We start from the raw sequence: 12852 nt of genomic DNA, 5'->3' as shown, positions 1-12852 counted from the left end.
ACCGGGGTTGTTGCGGCCACAACGCAAAGTACTGACCACTATACGATCACGGCGAGTTACCGATACACACATGGTAGGGCGGAAAAGGCTGTGCTCTCTTCGTGTGACCTAATTCGGAAAAGTCCTGACGTTGCATTTCAACTGAGCCCCAGTATACATCGACCCTTCGACACTCTGAGTGACAACTCTCTTGCGTGTTTTCTCATATTTATGTAGTTTGCTTGCATGATGCCCGGAACAGCGGGGTTGTGTGCTCCCATATGGTCTAGCGGTTAGGATTCCTGGTTTTCACCCAGACGGCCCGGGTTTGACTCCCGGTATGGGAACGTGTCAGTTTTGCCTCCTGCTTTCCAAAAGATCAGCACCGTGTACGAAGGAGCCGCATTAAAACCACTCGAACGTGCAAAACGCGCGAGAAGAGGGGGCGCTTGTTTCCAACCGAAGACTTCTCGCGTGTGAGACGAGCTGATCATCGCTGCAGGAGGTGGGAGGGTTACTCTGGTAGACAGGGCTGACCTTCGGCAATAGGATTTATACTCTCCAAGATGATATTTGCACTTTCTGGAGAGGCGATTTTCTCCACTTCAGTAGCCCGATTTCGTCGATTGCGTGGAGAGGGCTGTAGAATGTGGCGCCGCTTTTCCTGCTCCGTCCATGACAGGCGTGCTGGTCTCTGGAGAGAGAGCACGGTCCATCAGCGCACTCCAATAAAGGCACTGGAAGCAGCTGAATCGCATTGGCGAAGCTCAGCACTGGGCCGCTGGGAAGGGTTTGCTACCGTTTCCGTAGTGTAGTGGTTATCACGTTTGCCTCACACGCGAAAAGTCCCTGGTTCGAAACTGGGCGGAAACAGACCGGCTTCTTTTGTCGCCACGCACAAAAGGGGATTGGGGATTCGCCTAGCGCTGTGATCGCACAGACCCACTCACCTCTAAGTGTGGCGGGATCTGCACAGTGCATGTCGCAGCGCATCCTGCTTTCACTCCAATGCGCGTCCTGATGTACCCCAGTCTCCCGCGTGACAGGTGGGGATAATCACCACTATACTAACGAGGAAGACATCGCTCTCTCCGACCCCCGGCATCGTGTCCCGACCCACCGTGCTGGAAGCCGACGCGTGCTGTGATTTCTTTACGGAGCAGAAATGACAACCGAGGAGCCGAGAGATCATTTCAGCATTTCGCGTCTGAACAGAAAACACAAACGACCAACTCGGAATGACTTGCCTTTGACGCTTATCAAAGCGTTCTTTGTGCATCGAACAGACCCACTCACCTCTTAGTGTGGCTGGATCTGCACAGTGCATGTCGCAGCGCTTCCTGCTTTCACTTCAATGTGCTTTCTGATGTCGAGTCGTGTGCCGTGCGGAGGCTCTGAAAGCGAGAGCAATGAAAAGGTGCACGACGCTGTGAAAGAAAACAGAGAAGTGAAAGGCAGTCCTTTCTCTAAGGAGGTAAAAGAAAAGCTTTCTACTCCCCGTCGGGGAATCGAACCCCGGTCTCCCGCGTGACAGGCGGGGATACTTGCCACTATACTAACGAGGAAGACATCACACCCTTCGATCCCCGGCATCGTGTCCCGACCCAGCGTGCTGGAAGGCGACGCGTGCTGTGATTTCTTTACGGAGCAGAAATGACAACCGAGGAGCCGAGAGATCATTTCAGCATTTCGCGTCTGAACGGAAAACACAAACGACCAACTCGGAATGACTTGCTTTTGACGCTTTTCAAAGCGTTCTTTGTGCACGACGACTGCGCCGCCTAGCAGATACAAATGGGTTGTACAACTCTGAACTAGCAAATGGAAGAGGGCTAAGCCCCCTCTCTTTTAGCCCAGGTTCAATCTGTCTCCCAGAATCACCAGGGCGCACGCACACACACACACCCGTGCCGTTGAAGTGCTCTGCTTCATTTCTAAGGGCAACTCAACATTCACTCCTACCCCGAGAACAGAAAAGACAGCGTCCGCAGCAACAACAGCTCAGGTCTCTGCACAGGAACTAAGCTGCCCCCATCTCCTCTGCTCTGCGGCTCCTGCGGAGTGGAGTCCTGCCTGGAGCCATGTTTGCAGGCGGCGGCTCCCCGCGCTCTGTCTGTGCGTCGTGTCCAAGAGCTCCTGGGAGGAAGAGAGAGCCCTCCCACTCGGGGGCTTTTCCACGGTCTGTGTGAGGAGGGGCGGGTGTGTCCAGTAGCTTATCGAGCGGAAGCCTGGGGCGGCGGAGAGCTGTGATCGTGCAGACCTTGAGGTGTCACCTCTTTGTCTGCTTTCCCGCCCCCCCTCCGCCCAAGCTCTGCTCCAGAGTAGCCCGGCAACCCCTCACACCTGCACGTGTCACAACCTAAGGTGTGGTCATGAGACACCCATGGGGTGCTGTTCTGTTCTTACTAATTGTTTCCTGCCCGTCGCAGGCAGGAGTCCATGCGAGGAAGATGCTCTGGACAGAGCTCAGAGGGCGCAGCTGGGTGGCTTTCCTTCTGAGTGACGTTCCTGCAACACTCTCCCGTTCCTCTTGGTGCGCTCATGCCGCTGGAGCAGGTGGCTGTGGGCTCTGTGCACTGCCGAAATAGCTCAGTTGGGAGAGCGTTAGACTGAAGATCTAAAGGTCCCTGGTTCGATCCCGGGTTTCGGCATTTTGTTTCATCGCGCCCTTTGTTCCTCTTTCCAGCGCCCCCTGCCTAAAGTGATGCTTCCCATTCTCAGCCCGAAACGCAAGCGAGACACCAGCAGCGGTCCCTGCAGGTTTCCGTAGTGTAGCGGCTATCACGTTCGCCTAACACGCGAAAGGTCCCCGGTCCGAGACCGGGCGGAAACAGCCTCTTGTTGCACGCTCCTGTACTTCACAGAGGTCTTGAGCGACCGGTCATTTGTTCCCAATGTATTTCCGGTGCCTTCATGCACTCTTGTACCAAACGCACGTTCCTTCTGTACGCGGAGCCGATCATTTGCAATTGGGCTGTGCCGACAGACCAGGACGAGCTCTGTCGGCTCAAAAGCAGCGCAGGACCTGCAAGAACAACAGAAAGATTAGCATCCAGTGAGCCCAAGATCTCATCAAGAATCGGCTCCAGCAACAGGGCTGGGCGCATTGTTCCATTCTCCGACCACTCTCGGTGTAAACAAGTCCCTCCTGGTCTCTGCTTGAAATGCACTTTCCTGCGTTTGCTTTGGTGTAACTGGCTTCCCCTGCATGGGCGAATGTGAAGAAGATCCTTAGTAAGTCGTTGAAGAAAACCGAGAAGAGGTCGGAGTGGCCTCTGTCGTTCATCAACGATCCAGTCAGGCAGTACTCCTCTGTAAAGCGCCGTTCGTTCACATCGATTGGCTTTTTTTTGCCTTCATTCGCGCAAGTAGTAAAAGCAGACGCCCCTATTCTGCCGTGACCCGGATTCAAACCGGGGTTGTTGCGGCCACAACGCAAAGTACTGACCACTATACGATCACGGCGAGTTACCGATACACACATGGTAGGGCGGAAAAGGCTGTGCTCTCTTCGTGTGACCTAATTCGGAAAAGTCCTGACGTTGCATTTCAACTGAGCCCCAGTATACATCGACCCTTCGACACTCTGAGTGACAACTCTCTTGCGTGTTTTCTCATATTTATGTAGTTTGCTTGCATGATGCCCGGAACAGCGGGGTTGTGTGCTCCCATATGGTCTAGTGGTTAGGATTCCTGGTTTTCACCCAGGCGGCCCGGGTTTGACTCCCGGTATGGGAACGTGTCAGTTTTGCCTCCTGCTTTCCAAAAGATCAGCACCGTGTACGAAGGAGCCGCATTAAAACCACTCGAACGTGCAAAACGCGCGAGAAGAGGGGGCGCTTGTTTCCAACCGAAGACTTCTCGCGTGTGAGACGAGCTGATCATCGCTGCAGGAGGTGGGAGGGTTACTCTGGTAGACAGGGCTGACCTTCGGCAATAGGATTTATACTCTCCAAGATGATATTTGCACTTTCTGGAGAGGCGATTTTCTCCACTTCAGTAGCCCGATTTCGTCGATTGCGTGGAGAGGGCTGTAGAATGTGGCGCCGCTTTTCCTGCTCCGTCCATGACAGGCGTGCTGGTCTCTGGAGAGAGAGCACGGTCCATCAGCGCACTCCAATAAAGGCACTGGAAGCAGCTGAATCACATTGGCGAAGCTCAGCACTGGGCCGCTGGGAAGGGTTTGCTACCGTTTCCGTAGTGTAGTGGTTATCACGTTTGCCTCACACGCGAAAAGTCCCTGGTTCGAAACTGGGCGGAAACAGACCGGCTTCTTTTGTCGCCACGCACAAAAGGGGATTGGGGATTCGCCTAGCGCTGTGATCGCACAGACCCACTCACCTCTTAGTGTGGCGGGATCTGCACAGTGCATGTCGCAGCGCATCCTGCTTTCACTCCAATGCGCGTCCTGATGTACCCCAGTCTCCCGCGTGACAGGTGGGGATAATCACCACTATACTAACGAGGAAGACATCGCTCTCTCCGACCCCCGGCATCGTGTCCCGACCCACCGTGCTGGAAGCCGACGCGTGCTGTGATTTCTTTACGGAGCAGAAATGACAACCGAGGAGCCGAGAGATCATTTCAGCATTTCGCGTCTGAACAGAAAACACAAACGACCAACTCGGAATGACTTGCCTTTGACGCTTATCAAAGCGTTCTTTGTGCATCGAACAGACCCACTCACCTCTTAGTGTGGCTGGATCTGCACAGTGCATGTCGCAGCGCTTCCTGCTTTCACTTCAATGTGCTTTCTGATGTCGAGTCGTGTGCCGTGCGGAGGCTCTGAAAGCGAGAGCAATGAAAAGGTGCACGACGCTGTGAAAGAAAACAGAGAAGTGAAAGGCAGTCCTTTCTCTAAGGAGGTAAAAGAAAAGCTTTCTACTCCCCGTCGGGGAATCAAACCCCGGTCTCCCGCGTGACAGGCGGGGATACTTGCCACTATGCTAACGAGGAAGACATCACACCCTTCGACCCCCGGCATCGTGTCCCGACCCACCGTGCTGGAAGCCGACGCGTCCTGTGATTCCTTTACGGAGCAGAAATGACAACCGAGGAGCCGAGAGATCATTTCAGCATTTCGCGTCTGAACAGAAAACACAAACGACCAACTCGGAATGACTTGCCTTTGACGCTTATCAAAGCGTTCTTTGTGCATCGAACAGACCCACTCACCTCTTAGTGTGGCTGGATCTGCACAGTGCATGTCGCAGCGCTTCCTGCTTTCACTTCAATGTGCTTTCTGATGTCGAGTCGTGTGCCGTGCGGAGGCTCTGAAAGCGAGAGCAATGAAAAGGTGCACGACGCTGTGAAAGAAAACAGAGAAGTGAAAGGCAGTCCTTTCTCTAAGGAGGTAAAAGAAAAGCTTTCTACTCCCCGTCGGGGAATCGAACCCCGGTCTCCCGCGTGACAGGCGGGGATACTTGCCACTATACTAACGAGGAAGACATCACACCCTTCGATCCCCGGCATCGTGTCCCGACCCAGCGTGCTGGAAGGCGACGCGTGCTGTGATTTCTTTACGGAGCAGAAATGACAACCGAGGAGCCGAGAGATCATTTCAGCATTTCGCGTCTGAACGGAAAACACAAACGACCAACTCAGAATGACTTGCTTTTGACGCTTTTCAAAGCGTTCTTTGTGCACGACGACTGCGCCGCCTAGCAGATACAAATGGGTTGTACAACTCTGAACTAGCAAATGGAAGAGGGCTAAGCCCCCTCTCTTTTAGCCCAGGTTCGATCTGTCTCCCAGAATCACCAGGGCGCACGCACACACACACACCCGTGCCGTTGAAGTGCTCTGCTTCATTTCTAAGGGCAACTCAACATTCACTCCTACCCCGAGAACAGAAAAGACAGCGTCCGCAGCAACAACAGCTCAGGTCTCTGCACAGGAACTAAGCTGCCCCCATCTCCTCTGCTCTGCGGCTCCTGCGGAGTGGAGTCCTGCCTGGAGCCGTGTTTGCAGGCGGCAGCTCCCCGCGCTCTGTCTGTGCGTCGTGTCCAAGAGCTCCTGGGAGGAAGAGAGAGCCCTCCCACTCGGGGGCTTTTCCACGGTCTGTGTGAGGAGGGGCGGGTGTGTACAGTAGCTTATCGAGCGGAAGCCTGGGGCGGCGGAGAGCTGTGATCGTGCAGACCTTGAGGTGTCACCTCTTTGTCTGCTTTCCCGCCCCCCCTCCGCCCAAGCTCTGCTCCAGAGTAGCCCGGCAACCCCTCACACCTGCACGTGTCACAACCTAAGGTGTGGTCATGAGACACCCATGGGGTGCTGTTCTGTTCTTGCTAATTGTTTCCTGCCCGTCGCAGGCAGGAGTCCATGCGAGGAAGATGCGCTGGACAGAGCTCAGAGGGCGCAGCTGGGTGGCTTTCCTTCTGAGTGACGTTCCTGCAACACTCTCCCGCTCCTCTTGGTGCGCTCATTCCGCTGGAGCAGGTGGCTGTGGGCTCTGTGCACTGCCGAAATAGCTCAGTTGGGAGAGCGTTAGACTGAAGATCTAAAGGTCCCTGGTTCGATCCCGGGTTTCGGCATTTTGTTTCATCGCGCCCTTTGTTCCTCTCTCCAGCGCCCCCTGCCTAAAGTGACGCTTCCCATTCTCAGCCCGAAACGCAAGCGAGACACCAGCAGCGGTCCCTGCAGGTTTCCGTAGTGTAGCGGCTATCACGTTCGCCTAACACGCGAAAGGTCCCCGGTCCGAGACCGGGCGGAAACAGCCTCTTGTTGCACGCTCCTGTACTTCACAGAGGTCTTGAGCGACCGGTCATTTGTTCCCAATGTATTTCCGGTGCCTTCATGCACTCTTGTACCAAACGCACGTTCCTTCTGTACGCGGAGCCGATCATTTGCAATTGGGCTGTGCCGACAGACCAGGACGAGCTCTGTCGGCTCAAAAGCAGCGCAGGACCTGCAAGAACAACAGAAAGATTAGCATCCAGTGAGCCCAAGATCTCATCAAGAATCGGCTCCAGCAACAGGGCTGGGCGCATTGTTCCATTCTCCGACCACTCTCGGTGTAAACAAGTCTCTCCTGGTCTCTGCTTGAAATGCACTTTCCTGCGTTTGCTTTGGTGTAACTGGCTTCCCCTGCATGGGCGAATGTGAAGAAGATCCTTAGTAAGTCGTTGAAGAAAACCGAGAAGAGGTCGGAGTGGCCTCTGTCGTTCATCAACGATCCAGTCAGGCAGTACTCCTCTGTAAAGCGCCGTTCGTTCACATCGATTGGCTTTTTTTTGCCTTCATTCGCGCAAGTAGTAAAAGCAGACGCCCCTATTCTGCCGTGACTCGGATTCGAACCAGGGTTGTTGCGGCCACAACGCAAAGTACTGACCACTATACGATCACGGCGAGTTACCGATACACACATGGTAGGGCGGAAAAGGCTGTGCTCTCTTCATGTGACCTAATTCGGAAAAGTCCTGACGTTGCATTTCAACTGAGCCCCAGTATACATCGACCCTTCGACACTCTGAGTGACAACTCTCTTGCGTGTTTTCTCATATTTATGTAGTTTGCTTGCATGATGCCCGGAACAGCGGGGTTGTGTGCTCCCATATGGTCTAGTGGTTAGGATTCCTGGTTTTCACCCAGGCGGCCCGGGTTTGACTCCCGGTATGGGAACGTGTCAGTTTTGCCTCCTGCTTTCCAAAAGATCAGCACCGTGTACGAAGGAGCCGCATTAAAACCACTCGAACGTGCAAAACGCGCGAGAAGAGGGGGCGCTTGTTTCCAACCGAAGACTTCTCGCGTGTGAGACGAGCTGATCATCGCTGCAGGAGGTGGGAGGGTTACTCTGGTAGACGGCTGACCTTCGGCAATAGGATTTATACTCTCCAAGATGATATTTGCACTTTCTGGAGAGGCGATTTTCTCCACTTCAGTAGCCCGATTTCGTCGATTGCGTGGAGATTGCTGTAGAATGTGGCGCCGCTTTTCCTGCTCCGTCCATGACAGGCGTGCTGGTCTCTGGAGAGAGAGCACGGTCCATCAGCGCACTCCAATAAAGGCACTGGAAGCAGCTGAATCGCATTGGCGAAGCTCAGCACTGGGCCGCTGGGAAGGGTTTGCTACCGTTTCCGTAGTGTAGTGGTTATCATGTTTGCCTCACACGCGAAAAGTCCCTGGTTCGAAACTGGGCGGAAACAGACCGGCTTCTTTTGTCGCCACGCACAAAAGGGGATTGGGGATTCGCCTAGCGCTGTGATCGCACAGACCCACTCACCTCTTAGTGTGGCGGGATCTGCACAGTGCATGTCGCAGCGCATCCTGCTTTCACTCCAATGCGCGTCCTGATGTACCCCAGTCTCCCGCGTGACAGGTGGGGATAATCACCACTATACTAACGAGGAAGACATCGCTCTCTCCGACCCCCGGCATCGTGTCCCGACCCACCGTGCTGGAAGCCGACGCGTGCTGTGATTTCTTTACGGAGCAGAAATGACAACCGAGGAGCCGAGAGATCATTTCAGCATTTCGCGTCTGAACAGAAAACACAAACGACCAACTCGGAATGACTTGCCTTTGACGCTTATCAAAGCGTTCTTTGTGCATCGAACAGACCCACTCACCTCTTAGTGTGGCGGGATCTGCACAGTGCATGTCGCAGCGCTTCCTGCTTTCACTTCAATGTGCTTTCTGATGTCGAGTCGTGTGCCGTGCGGAGGCTCTGAAAGCGAGAGCAATGAAAAGGTGCACGACGCTGTGAAAGAAAACAGAGAAGTGAAAGGCAGTCCTTTCTCTAAGGAGGTAAAAGAAAAGCTTTCTACTCCCCGTCGGGGAATCAAACCCCGGTCTCCCGCGTGACAGGCGGGGATACTTGCCACTATGCTAACGAGGAAGACATCACACCCTTCGACCCCCGGCATCGTGTCCCGACCCACCGTGCTGGAAGCCGACGCGTCCTGTGATTCCTTTACGGAGCAGAAATGACAACCAAGGAGCCGAGAGATAATTTCAGCATTTCGCGTCTGAACAGAAAACACAAACGACCAACTCGGAATGACTTGCCTTTGACGCTTATCAAAGCGTTCTTTGTGCATCGAACAGACCCACTCACCTCTTAGTGTGGCGGGATCTGCACAGTGCATGTCGTAGCGCTTCCTGCTTTCACTTCAATGTGCTTTCTGATGTCGAGTCGTGTGCCGTGCGGAGGCTCTGAAAGCGAGAGCAATGAAAAGGTGCACGACGCTGTGAAAGAAAACAGAGAAGTGAAAGGCAGTCCTTTCTCTAAGGAGGTAAAAGAAAAGCTACTCCCCGGTGGGGAATCAAACCCCAATCTCCCGCGTGACAGGCGGGGATACTTGCCACTATACTAATGTAGAATTTGGGCATTTAAGGGGACAATTATTAATTGTAGCCGTAAATCACGAAATGGATTCTTTTAATGGCCTTAGAATCCAACCATGCGATATAACTCAAACAACACACACACACACACACACACACACACAGGTACTAATACACGAGGATACATTTATTAATACATAAAATATGCATGTAAACCTAACAGATCTTATCGTGACGGTTTTCAGAATACAAAAGATATATATTCATTCAGTTACAAAGAGTTACATATATCAAGAGGACATAAGTTCAGTATATCATTCATTTAGACCGTTTCGTAATTGAACTTGGTTACAACTTCTACATTAGATACTCAAAACAAGTACATAACTCTTAGGAATAAAATTGATATCAACTGGTTGGGATAACAATTGAATTCTTGAGCTGTAATGCATTGAAGTTGAATACTCATCCAATCTCTGGGGATTCAGATCTCCTGCGGGCTCTTTGGCTCCGTGCCAGGCTGTGCTGTGCTGCAGATGCTCACTGACCGGCTAGTTAGTGTTGGCTTTAACTAGCAAAGTTTGTGCACAGGAGAAAAGATGACTGTGGGTCCCAGCAAGTCAGGAAGAGGACCGGTTCATTCCTGATGAAGCGCTAGTTCTGAATAGTGATTCAGCTGTCCACAGTTCCGACCTGTTCACAAGGCTTGCTGCTGGTGCTTACCTCAGGTGGATCCTCTGGTTACTCTCTGGCAACCTCCGCTCTAGACTCTTAGAACAAAGGAAAGTTCTGGCACTCGGACACACTGGTCGTTCCGTGGTTGTCCAGGCTGACTCTTAGGATGGTCAGGAGGCGCGCTGCGAGAATGTCCTGCCCTTGGGAGCCTTTGGCTCCTGGGCCGTCCTGCCCTGGAATTCTCCTTTGAATTCCCTTTAGAAAAGTCCAGGAAATAGTCTCTCAGGCCCTCTGTGTTGCCTGTTTTTACCTGGAGGAACTTCAGCTCGTTCATTGGCTGAAAGTTCCATGGGCATCAGAGTCCCACGTAGGTTACTCGGCCCTACCAGTCCCTGATTGGTTGTTGAAGGTGAGATGTGAGTCACTTACTCCTGACACTTAGGAATGCAGTCCAGATGTCCATCTGGCACACCCTAGAAAGATAGGCGCCAATGGATGACCATTGATCATGATAGCCAGGCTTAGCTAAGTGCATCCCCATTTGGGAGCTGTCCCTTATCAAAAGAAAACATCTTTAAATCAGCCTGCATGAATAGTTTCTCTGTGGCTGCACCACAGAGATGAACAGAGAGATGGGGCCTCATTTGAAAAAGCACAGCAACACTTAATTCTGTCTTATTAACAACCATTGCCGCTACAAGTGAAAGGCTGAAGTGAAATAGAGCGGGGACGAAGGCAGTGAAGAGAGAGAACGTGGGAAGAAGAGAAAAACGCAAGGGAAAAAAAGCAGCGTCGTAAAAGAGGTGACGGAGCTGTCCTCTCTAATAGAAGGGTGCCAGTGAGCCCTGCTGTCCCTTATGGCCACACCCCCTTGAGCACGCCTGATCTCGTTTGATTGCGGAAGCTAAGCAGGGACGGGCCTGGTTAGTACTTGGATGGGAGACCGCCTGCGAGTACTAGGTGTTATAAGCTTTTAAGCGCAGGAGGCGCCCTATCCCCGCTCGCTCGCTCATTCCCCTGTTCACACGTGCAGTGCGGCTTTTCTGTCTGTTTATTTGTCAGCTTTGGCGAGACACGGGTGCTTGTGTATTAGCGTGAGCCTTTTTTATTCTGATCATGAACAGTTTTACAAGTCCGCAAAGGATCGAGGAAAGGTTTATCGCCAGCTGAAAAGAGACACAGCGCTTCGGCTGTGGAGACTTGTTCGGCTGGCGTTCGGGGAGTCGCCTTTTTCAGAATTGTATTGAGATCATTTTCCACAGAGCTCAGATGTCAAAGCACAGCAGCAGCTCTCCACAGCGATCCTCTATAGCGCCCTTTCTCCCGCAGCTCCGTCCTCATTGGAAGGAAGCAAGAGTGAAAGGCTGAAGTGAAATAGAGCGGGGACGAAGGCAGTGAAGAGAGAGAACGTGGGAAGAAGAGAAAAACGCAAGGGAAAAAAAGCAGCGTCGTAAAAGATGTGGCGGAGCTGTCCTCTCTATAAGAAGGGTGCCAGTGAGCCCTGCTCTCGCTTACGGGCACACCCCCTTGAGCACGCCTGATCTTGTCTGATTTTGGAAGCTAAACAGGGATGGGCCTGGTTAGTACTTGGATGGGAGACCGCCTGGGAATACCAGGTGCTGTAAGCTTTTAAGCGCAGGAGGCGCCCTATCCCCGCTCGCTCGCTCATTCCCCTGTTCACACGTGCAGTGCGGCTTTTCCGTCTGTTTATTTGTCAGCTTTGGCGAGACACGGGTGCTTGTGTAATAGCGTGAGCGTTTTTTATTCTGATCATGAACAGTTTTACAAGTCCGCAAAGGATCGAGGAAAGGTTTATCGCCAGCCATTTATTCTTATCATGAACCTTATATACTGTATCTCTACATCCCATAACCTTTAACGGCAGGTGCCTGAGTGTGGACATGTTGTGATGTAATATTTATTTTAAAAGTAAACATTTTAGTAAAGTCTGTTATATTGTTAAAATCTATAAGCGTCTATAATCTATAAGATCAATTTTTGCTCGTGCTTATAAGTTATCGCTGCTAAATGTGTCTTATTCAATTATTTTAACACTTTTATGACCTATCCACTAAAATATAAAGACCCGCCCTACAATGCTCTTCTCAAAAGATAAAATAAGTTTTACATTTTTTGATTCAATGTAATTTCTTTTCTAGAGAAACACACATCATTTGAGGCTTGGGTTGCATGTTAATATTTTTAAGGTTTAAAGACTTTACGTTCACGGTACGTGGAAAATCATTTCAAACTTTTGAAAAGTTGTTGAGAATTTGTCATTGAAATAAGCTTACATATTTTAATTCAACGTGATTACTTTTCACTCTCGATAAAACACGTGTGATTTTGGGGCGGGGGGATATGGTGGGGCGTTCTAAAACATCACAACCATTTGAAAAATGTCTTGAGCATGGTTACAAATTTGGAGTTTATGCTTAAATTAGCCGACTTGCCAGTTTTGAAGTGTGACACCTGAGCTGTGAGGCCCCGATATTGACTGCTGCGAAGATGGCTTCTTTGAGTAGTGAATCATCGGATTCCTCTGCTATGCAAACTGAAGAAGTAGGTTGCTAAAATATTTTTTCTGATCGTGGAATTGTTGTTTCAATCTGCGTTTAGCGTATTTCGTTTTCAACACTTTGTCTTCTTTTTAGCAAAAGCTGACTCAGCACTCAGTGGTGTGTGACAGTGGCTGTCATGTGAACTCTGATGGCGATTCAGGTGTTGGGGGTCCGTCAACGACTGATGAAGAGTTGCTACAAATGGTAAATATTAAACCACAGCAAGTTCGAAGCAAACAAAGAACTCTAACACAAAAGAGGCATTACAATTTAAATATTTTAGGTAAAAAGCATGCCTATTTATTTTGTTAAGCCTTCCTTTTCTTTTTTCCTTTAATAGAATAACGAAGAGGTC

The 12852-nt window shown here is 51.3% G+C and overlaps 4 non-coding genes and 2 pseudogenes across 4 annotated transcripts; all 6 read left to right on the top strand.

The window, feature by feature from the left end:
• Nucleotides 1-2557: 2557 nt before the first annotated feature.
• On the top strand, nucleotides 2558-2630 carry trnaf-gaa (transfer RNA phenylalanine (anticodon GAA)). Its single transcript has one exon. It is a non-coding gene; the product is annotated as a tRNA-Phe (tRNA).
• Nucleotides 2631-3645: 1015 nt separating this feature from the next.
• Nucleotides 3646-3717, top strand: trnae-uuc (transfer RNA glutamic acid (anticodon UUC)). The gene has a single exon. It is a non-coding gene; the product is annotated as a tRNA-Glu (tRNA).
• Nucleotides 3718-6436: 2719 nt separating this feature from the next.
• Nucleotides 6437-6509, top strand: trnaf-gaa (transfer RNA phenylalanine (anticodon GAA)). Its single transcript has one exon. It is a non-coding gene; the product is annotated as a tRNA-Phe (tRNA).
• Nucleotides 6510-7524: 1015 nt separating this feature from the next.
• Nucleotides 7525-7596, top strand: trnae-uuc (transfer RNA glutamic acid (anticodon UUC)). Its single transcript has one exon. It is a non-coding gene; the product is annotated as a tRNA-Glu (tRNA).
• A 3193-nt stretch (nucleotides 7597-10789) lies between these two features.
• On the top strand, nucleotides 10790-10908 carry LOC148812951 (5S ribosomal RNA; annotated as a pseudogene).
• A 537-nt stretch (nucleotides 10909-11445) lies between these two features.
• Nucleotides 11446-11564, top strand: LOC148812950 (5S ribosomal RNA; annotated as a pseudogene).
• Nucleotides 11565-12852: the final 1288 nt, after the last annotated feature.

Source organism: Atractosteus spatula, assembly GCF_055471065.1.
Source record: "Atractosteus spatula isolate fAtrSpa1 chromosome 10 unlocalized genomic scaffold, fAtrSpa1.hap1 SUPER_10_unloc_13, whole genome shotgun sequence".
NCBI lineage: Eukaryota > Metazoa > Chordata > Actinopteri > Semionotiformes > Lepisosteidae > Atractosteus > Atractosteus spatula.
The sequence above is the reverse complement of the archived record's forward strand: the minus strand, read 5'-3'. Positions and strand labels throughout refer to the sequence as shown.